Source organism: Aquarana catesbeiana, linkage group LG04, assembly GCF_042186555.1.
Source record: "Aquarana catesbeiana isolate 2022-GZ linkage group LG04, ASM4218655v1, whole genome shotgun sequence".
Lineage (NCBI taxonomy): Eukaryota > Metazoa > Chordata > Amphibia > Anura > Ranidae > Aquarana > Aquarana catesbeiana.
The window spans coordinates 646048413-646057511 of NC_133327.1; positions in this window are offsets into that span (position 1 = coordinate 646048413).

Genomic DNA, 9099 nt, shown 5'->3' on the forward strand with positions numbered 1-9099 from the left:
TGTGAGGAATAGTGCTTCCTAACTGGTTTCCTTGCTTTTTAATTGGGTATTCTTCATACGTGATTTTTTACTGCATTTACTAAGCTAAGTGAAAATTCCCTTGCAAGGAAAAAATTACTTCCTAAAGCAAATATTTTCTACTCCTTTTTTTTTTTTTTGAAAATTCTTTTTATTCACATTTTGCTTTAATAACAACAATAACAGAACCCCAATAATAAGCCCCCCTCCCTCTTCCCTATTGTGCAATGCCCCAAAAATTTTCAGACAGTCTTATGCCCCGTACACACGGTCGGACATTCCGACAACAAAATCCATGGATTTTTTCCGACGGATGTTGGCTCAAACTTGTCTTGCATACACACGGTCACACAAAGTTGTCGGAAAATCCGATCGTTCTGAACGCGGTGACGTAAAACTCGTACGTCCGGACTATAAACGGGGCAGTAGCCAATAGCTTTCATCTCTTTATTTATTCTGAGCATGCATGGCACTTTGTGCTTCGGATTTGTGTACACACGATCGGAAATTCCGACAACGGATTTTGTTATCGGAAAATTTTATAGCCTGCTCTCAAACTTTGTGTGTCGGAAAATCCGATGGAAAATGTGTGATGGAGCCTACACACGGTCGGAATTTCTGACAACAAGGTCCCATCACACATTTTCCTTCGGAAAATCCGACCGTGTGTACGGGGTATAACACAATTTCTTGCCCTTTCGGCATACTTAGATTGGTTTAACAATGCCAACATAGGTAGAAACTAAAGCAGTGACCACAAACATCTAGTTGCTATTAAACCTGTCAGGCCTCTTCAATTAGTGTAAATTCCTTTTCATCAGTTATACAGTAACTTATACAGTAGCATCCGAGGAGAGCCAGCTTTGCCATATCTTCTCAAATCTTTTTGGGTACCCTCTGCTTGAATATGTTGCTTTATACAACGGTAATACTTTATTCACTATACCTTCCCAGAAAGCTGAGGATGGGGCCTCAGGTTTTTTCCAGTATAAAAGGATAGCTTTGCGTGCATAAAACAACGTGAGGGAAAGCATGGTTCACTGTCATGGGAACAGGCAGAGAAATCAGTCCCTGAATGATTTTGGTAACCCCTGGCCAAAATTCCTGTATCTGCCGACACTGCCAAAATACATGGTCGAAATCCGCCCCTGCTGCAGTACAACGCCAACAGGTTGCATCATCCAGGCCATAGATGCTGGCAAGTCTGGCTGGGGTATAGTGCACCCTGTGAAGTATTTTAAAGCGGGGGTCCACCTATCTATCATTTTTTTTTTTTGAGTTCATTCACAAACTTTTCTTCTCAGCATTACATACTCACATATTGTGTGTAATATGTCCGCCTGTGTCAGATTTCATCGGAAAGAATAACTTGTATTATTCACTGCAGGCGGTTTCCATCTTCATTGTGGGCATTTGAAGCCCACAAGCATTTATTTCCTGGATGTGGTGAATGCTGTGCTCCCAGCATTCACCGCTCGTTCCCGTACATGCTCAGTGGCATCCTGGGAAGCCTGAGACTAGCTCCCAGGAGTCTGGGAGAGGCTAGAAGAATAGAAAAATAAAAGGTAATTACGGCGATTTACATTTTTTTAAACGGCATGTCAGCATCTAGGCAAGGAAGAGAATACATACAGATATTGTTCAAAATTTGGGTGGAACCCCGCTTTAAATTGAATATACCGATCACGCTCCGAGACTAGGACCCGAAAAGGGTGATCCCACATATCGTCCCAGTCATCTCTTTGGAAATTGGGTACTAGGGAGCTCCACTTCTCTCTACATTTGTTGAGTGCTAGAGGCCTTTCGGCAAATAACTCTTTATAAGTGGCTGACAGTGTCTTTTGCACGGATTCATCACAGAGCAACTGTTCCAGAGGTAAGGACTGAAGCACCATCGTGCCTGTGCCAAATTGCGTGACAAAAGCATGCCGCAACTGCAAATAGCGAAAGAAGTACCAGTTCAGGAGGTCGCGCCTATCTTTTTGTTGGTTAAAGGAGAGTAGTTTCCCTTCCCCTTCTATGTTTTTTAGCTGTTTTATACCAACTCTGGCCCATATGATTGGATCTGGTATTTCGCTAAAATGGACTAATTGTTGATTAAACCACAACGGTGTATCTGGTGACCACACCTCTGTGTCAGTACGCATTAGCACCCCTGCTCTGTCCCACGCCCGAATAGTAGCACGCAAAATATTTTCTACTCCTTAAAGTGGTTGTAAAGCCTCAATGTTTTCACCTTATTGTATTCTATACATTTAGGTGAAAAACCTCCTGTGCTGCAGCCCCCCCTTTTTTCTTGCCTGAGCCCAATCCGATCCAGTGATGTGCACGAGCGCAGTGGCTCCAGCCGCTGTCTCTCTCCTCATTGGACAGATTGATAGCCATTGGCTCCCACTGCTGTCATTCAAATCCAATGATACGAAAGGGGGGGGGCGGGCCTAGTCCCGCTGTCTGTGTCAATGGACGCAGCAGCAGGACTCGGGAGCAAGCCCACAAGGGTGCCTCAGGGAAAGTAGCTTTCCGTGGGGGCACCCGATGAAGAGGAGGAGCCAGGAGTGCCAGTGGGGGACCCCAGAAGAAGAGGATTGTGGATGCTCTATGCAAAAGGATTGCCCAGAGCAGGTAAGTATAGGCAAGTTTGTTATTTTTATTGAAAAAAAACTAATTTATAGGGTTTACAACCCCTTTAAACGGTTCCTGACGGGCGCACGCTGACGTATGTCAGCAGAATGGCACAGCTGGGCAAATGGGCGTACCTGTACGTCCCTTTAAATTTGCCGCCATGCCATCGCATGCGCGCCGCCGGGATCTCCGTGAGTAGGATCGCGGGGATACCCGCGATCGTCTCACGGAGAGGAAGAACGGGGAGATGCCAATGTAAACAAGCATCTCCCCATTCTGCCTAGTGACAAGTGTCACTGATCACTGCTCCCTGTCATCGGGAGCTATGATCAGTGATGTGTCACAGCTAGCCCATCCCCCCTACACTTAGAACACCTCCATAGGACACACTTAAGCCCTACAGCGCCACCTAGTCCCCTTCACTGCCAGTCACATTTACACAGTAATCAATGCAATTTTAATCGCACTGATCGCTGTATAAATGTGAATGGTTCCAAAATCGCGCCAAAATTGTCCGATGTGTCCGCCATAATGTCGCAGTCACAATAAAAATCGCTGATTGCCACTATTACTAGCAAAAAAAAAAAATTATTACTAAAAATGCCATAAAACTATCCCTTATTTTGTAGACGCTATAACTTTTGCGCAAACCAATCAATAAACGCTTATTGCAATTTTTTTTTACCAAAAATATGTAGAAAAATACATATCGGCCTAAACTGAGGAAAAAAATGTTTTTTTTATATATTTTTGGGGGATATTTATTATAGCAAAAAGCAAAAAAAAAATGGGTTTTTTCACGATTGTCGCTCTTTTTTTGTTTATAGCGCAAAAAATAAAAACTGCAGAGGTAATCAAATACTACCAAAAGAAAGCTCTATTTGCGGGAAAAAAAAAAGAAGTCAATTTTGTTTGGGAGCCACATCGCACGACCGCGCAATTGTCAGTTAAAGCAACGCAGTGCCGAATCGCAAAAAGTGCTCTGGTCTACTTTCCAATACTACAAAGTACAAAGATATGAGCCGGCAGAATCAAAATTACAGTGCGTTGTATTTGTAAAAACAGCAAATAAATTGCAAATAGGTCTCAACAAGCAAATGTTCTTGTGGACTAAACAAAAAATGATGCTGTAGATTTTTTTTATGCTGATTTTAGAAAACAAAAACAAAAGCAATAGAAAGACATTAATAATGGGACTACTTTAAAAATAAAAGAACCAAAGAGTCAAACAACATATTACTAAAACCTGATAATGAAGAAGATTGTTTGAACAGCCACAAAATTGTTAAAATATAAACTTCTATTGTACTTTTGACTCGAGATTTGCAACATGTCATAAGACAAAGTTACATGAGAGATTTGTGTAAATGTTACTGAACTGCACCCCCCACCCTTCATTACAATGAAGGATCTGATTATGTACTAGATGATGTCCTCACATTACCAGATGTTTTTCTGTCATATTTTCTTGTTTGCTTGTGAATCCCAGATCTAATCCGGGACGGACAAGGTCAAGAAAATGAAGCTACTTTCTCAGATCTATAAGCATCAAACAAAAATAAAAATGACTGTCAAACTCTTGCAGATGGAGAATTTTGCATACAGAATGTACTGCAGGGAGAAGATATAATGACTTTTTTTCTTCCTTGAAATCTACATAAAATAAATACGTTTCTGGGGTAAATTTCATTATCAGGTCACTAGTGTTACCAGAAAAAAAAGGATTAAAAAAAAAAATGACTGAACAATTACAACAGCAAGCAGCCACTGTAAATATTTTAATCCATTGTTTGCAAATTGTACAGTATGTGTTAAATTCTCTCAAGTCGGTCTTTGCAGTGGTAGGAGGTGGCTATTTGTGTGCAGGAATTGGTGTTTTGTGTACATATGTACTATGTTCTAATCCTTATACAAAAAGAATAAACATGCACTCTGACAAGGCTTCATTATCTCCTGCTTTCACTGCATTCCTTGTTCAAAAACAAAAAAATGAAAAAAAGAAAGAAAGTAACTTCAACCCCGCACCATTTTGCTGGCCAAAGACCAGAACATTTTTTGCAATTCGGCACTGTGCCCTTTACTGACAATTGCACGGTCCTGCGACATGGCTCCCAAACAATATTGACATCTTGTTTTTCCCCACAAATAAAGATTTCTTTTGGTAGTATTTGATCACCTCTGCGGTTTTTATTTTTTGCGCTATAAACAAAAAAAAGGCGACAATTTTGAAATTTTGATTACTTTTTGCTATAATAAATATCCCCAAAAAATATATAAAAAAACATTTTTTCCCTTAGTTTAGGCTGATACGCATTCTTCTACATATTTTTGGTAAAAAAAAAAAATCGCAATAAGCGTTTATTGATTGGTTTGCGCAAAAGTTATAGCGTCTACAAAATAGGGTATAGTTTTATGCCATTTTTATTAATAATTTTTTTTTTTTTACTAGTAATGGCGGCGATCTGCGATTTTTTATTGTGACTGCGACATTATGGCGGACAGATCGGACACTTTTGGCGCTATTTTGGGACCATTCACATTTACACAGGGATCAGTGCGATTAAAAATGCACTGATTACTATGTAAATGACACTGGCAGGGAAGGGGTTAACCACTAGGGGGCGCTGCAGGGGTTAAGTGTGTCCTAGGGAGTGATTCTAACTGTGGGGGGAATGGGCTACGTGTGTCACGACACTGATCACCGCTCCCGATTACAGGGAGCTGTGATCAGTGTCCTGTCACTAGGAAGAATGGGGAAATGCTGGTTTACACCAGCATTTCCCTGTTCTTCCTCTCCGTGAGACGATCGCGGGTATCCCCGCGGACATCAAGTCCATGGGACCCACGATCACACTCACGGAGCTCGTGTCGCGTGCGCACCCACAATGTCGCGCCTTAAAGGGCAACGTACAGGTACGTTAATATGCCTGTATGTGCCCTTCTGCCGTATATCAGCATGAGCCCATCGGCAAGGGGTTAAAGTGGTTGTAAAGGCAGAAGGTTTTTCATCTTAATGCATTCTATGCATTAAGATAAAAACCCTTCTTTGTGCAGCAGCCCCTCTAATTACTTACCTGAGGTCCCTTTTCTGCCCAGCGATATCCACGAATGTCTCAGCTGTCAGGGATTCTCCTTCCTGATTGGCTGAGACACAGCCGCGGCGCCATTGGCTCTCAATCAAAGTCAGCTAGCAAATCAGGGGAAAGAGGGGGCAGGGCCGGGTCAGAACTCCGTGTCTGAATGGACACAGGGAGCTGTGACTCGGCTCGGGTGTCCCCATAGCAAGCTGCTTACTGTGGGGGCACTGAACAGGAGGGAGGGGCCAGGAGCACCAAAGAGGGACCCCAGAAGAGGAGGATCCGGGCTGCTCTGTGCAAATCCCCTGCATAGAGCAGGTAAGTATAACATGCTTGTTAATTTTAAAAAGAAAAAAAAATAGATTTTACAATCACTTTATAACAGAATTTCAAACAAAAATAAAAACATAAATAATCCATAAAAATAAATAAATAGCCGATTGAAAGATAACTGAACAAAACCAGCTTTTGATGCAATGGTAGCCTTTGGGCCGGGTTCACATATGTCCGGCTGCAGTTTGCAGTCCGGAGTCCGGTGCGTTTCTGTTCACTGGTTGAGGTGCGACTCAGGTGCTATTTTTTGCCTCAATTCACACCAAAAATGCACAGGACCATTTTCAGAACCACACTGCGGCTGCCCCGGATATGTGTAAACCGGCTCCATTGAAATCCGTTCACATTCACATGTTATGCAAATCGGATGCGGTTAAAAATGCATCCAATTCACATCTATGTGAACCCAGCCTCAGCCCCCGGATTTCCCCAACAGTGCTAGATGTCCCTAGTCTGATGGCCAGTATCATTCAACCCACTTAAGCTGGGTACACACAGGCCGAATGTCGGGAGACATTTGCCGGTTCAAAAAAAAGTCTGATATTCGGCCCGTGTGTATGTCGGTCTGTCTGACAGAAGCCGGCCGTATGGTCAGCTTTTGTCGCACGTGCATGCTGGAAAACCAGCAGCCAACCGACTCCCAGTCAGCCCTCTCAGCCAATGGCAGAGAGCGCTGATCGGAGTGTTCTGGTGGGGGGCCATCCCCCTGTCAGAACAATAGCTCAGCGGGGAGATCAATGTACTAATTTCACATAGTTAGTACAGCAGCTCCAACTGTTCAACCCAGGGAAAAAACGAAAATCGTGTACCAGGCTTTGCTCTGAGCCAAGGTCACCTTGGGCCCACCTCAGCCTGACTAGCAGTGTTCATTTTGATGTCAAATTTTCAATTTAGTTTTAGTCATAGTCTTTTGACTAAAATGCCCTTTTAGTTTTAGTCATATTTTTAACAACCAGAATGTTCCTTTATTGAACAAAAGAGTTTTAGTCATATTTTAGTCATCTGAATTGCTTTCAGTTTTTTTTTTGGTATTTTAGTCGACTAAAATCTCCCGTACATTTTAGTCGACTAAAATCTAATGGGTTTAGGTAAATTGTAATGCATTATTTAAGCATTTGTCTAGAATTGCCAAACTCATTATATACTCCTGGAGTAAAAATCTAATAACATGTCATTATTTATGGTATTAAGGTTTGAACATGCACTACAGACACAGATTTAGCCATTGTGATATTTAACGTCTTTATAAATAAAATCAAGCTTCATAAAAAAACTGAAATATTGCTTGCAAACAGAAGTGCAATAAAATATATATATAAAAAATAAAAAAACTGTAAGCTCTTTTGGCTGTTATACCATTGCACATATTAACTAAATATATTACCAACATTAACAAAAAAAAATAAGAAAAGCCTTTTCCTTAATTTTTTTTCTTTCAGCAGCTTAGTAGATGCCCCCTACTTATTCTTATGTGGTAGTGCAGTGTTCATTTTGACATCAAATTTCATTTAAGTTTGATTGATTGATTTTCGGACATAATTGAAAAAAAAATGTTTGCAGAAGATTATTAAAAATTGATATTATCAATTTGAGTAAAGGTATAGAGTGTTAGGATGTGGTATCACTGATTAGGGATGGGTGAAACTTCCCAGATTCGTTTCATCAGGGGTTTAGTATACTCTGTTTGAACTAAACTGGGGATAATAGGCCTTACCTGTGTATGCCTAACTTTTATTTACCTACTAAACTATAGGGCATGCGGGGGATTGGAGTAGACAGAATGAAAAAATCTGTTTAGTTTAGTTTCGATTCATTATTTACATAAATTAGTTTAGTTAAATCAGTTTAACCCGTTTAATTTGTTTTTGGAATTTGTTTTGTTTATTTGTATTCAGACTGATTCATATTTTCAGAATTTGAATTGATTCTAATAGTTGTCAAATTAATTTCGAGCAGTTTTCAAATTCAAATAGTTATCAAATTCGAAAAGTTTTCAAATTCGAATAGTTTTTAAATTCGAAAAGTTTTTGAATTTGAATAGTTTTCCAATTTCCAAAGAGACTAAAATAGAATAGAAAATAAAGGAATAGAACAAAAAAAGAATAGAATCGAAAAGAATATAACAGAAAATAAAATAGTAGAATATAATAGAGTAAAACAGAACAAAATAGAATAGAAAATAAAAGAACAGAATAATAAAAAAGAAAGAATATAACATCTTCTGAAATTCAAATAGAAAAGAATAGAATAGAAAAGAATAGAAATAAAAAAAAACAATAGAATAGAATAGAAATTTGAATAAAATAGAAAATAATAGATTAGAATAGAATTGAAAATAACGGAATAGTATAGAAAAAAACAACAGAATAGAATAGAATAGAAAGAATATAACTATCTTTCTATTTTAATCTATTATTTTCAATTCTATTCACATTCTTATTGATTCTATTTGAATTTTTTTGACATGGTTATATTCTTTCTATTCTATCATATTATATTGTTTTTTTAATTCAATTATTTTTCTATTTGTTTATTCGATTCTTTATTCGAAGATGGTTATATTCTTTCTATTCTATTCTGTTTTTTTTTCTAGACTATTCTGTTATTTTCTATTCTATTCTAATCAATTATTTTCTATTCTATTAAAATTCAAATTTGATTCTATTTGAATTTTGGGAAATGGTTATATTCTTTCTATTCTATTCTATTCTATTCTATTGGTTTTTTTTTTAAATTCTATTCTTTTCTATTTTATTATAGTCTATTATATTCTATTCTTTTTTTCCTACTTTCTATTTTGTTCTGTTTTACTCTATTCTATTATTTTAATGTATGTTATATTCTTTTCTATTCTATTTGTTTTCTATTATATTCCTTTATCTTCTATTCTATTTGATTCTCTTTGGAAATTGGAAAACTATTCAAATTGGAAAACTTTTTGAATTCGAATTTGAAAACTATTCGAATTCAAAAACTGTTCTAATCTGATTCGAAAACTATTCGAATCGATTCAAATTCCATCCAAAATTTTTTTTTTGTTATTTCGGAT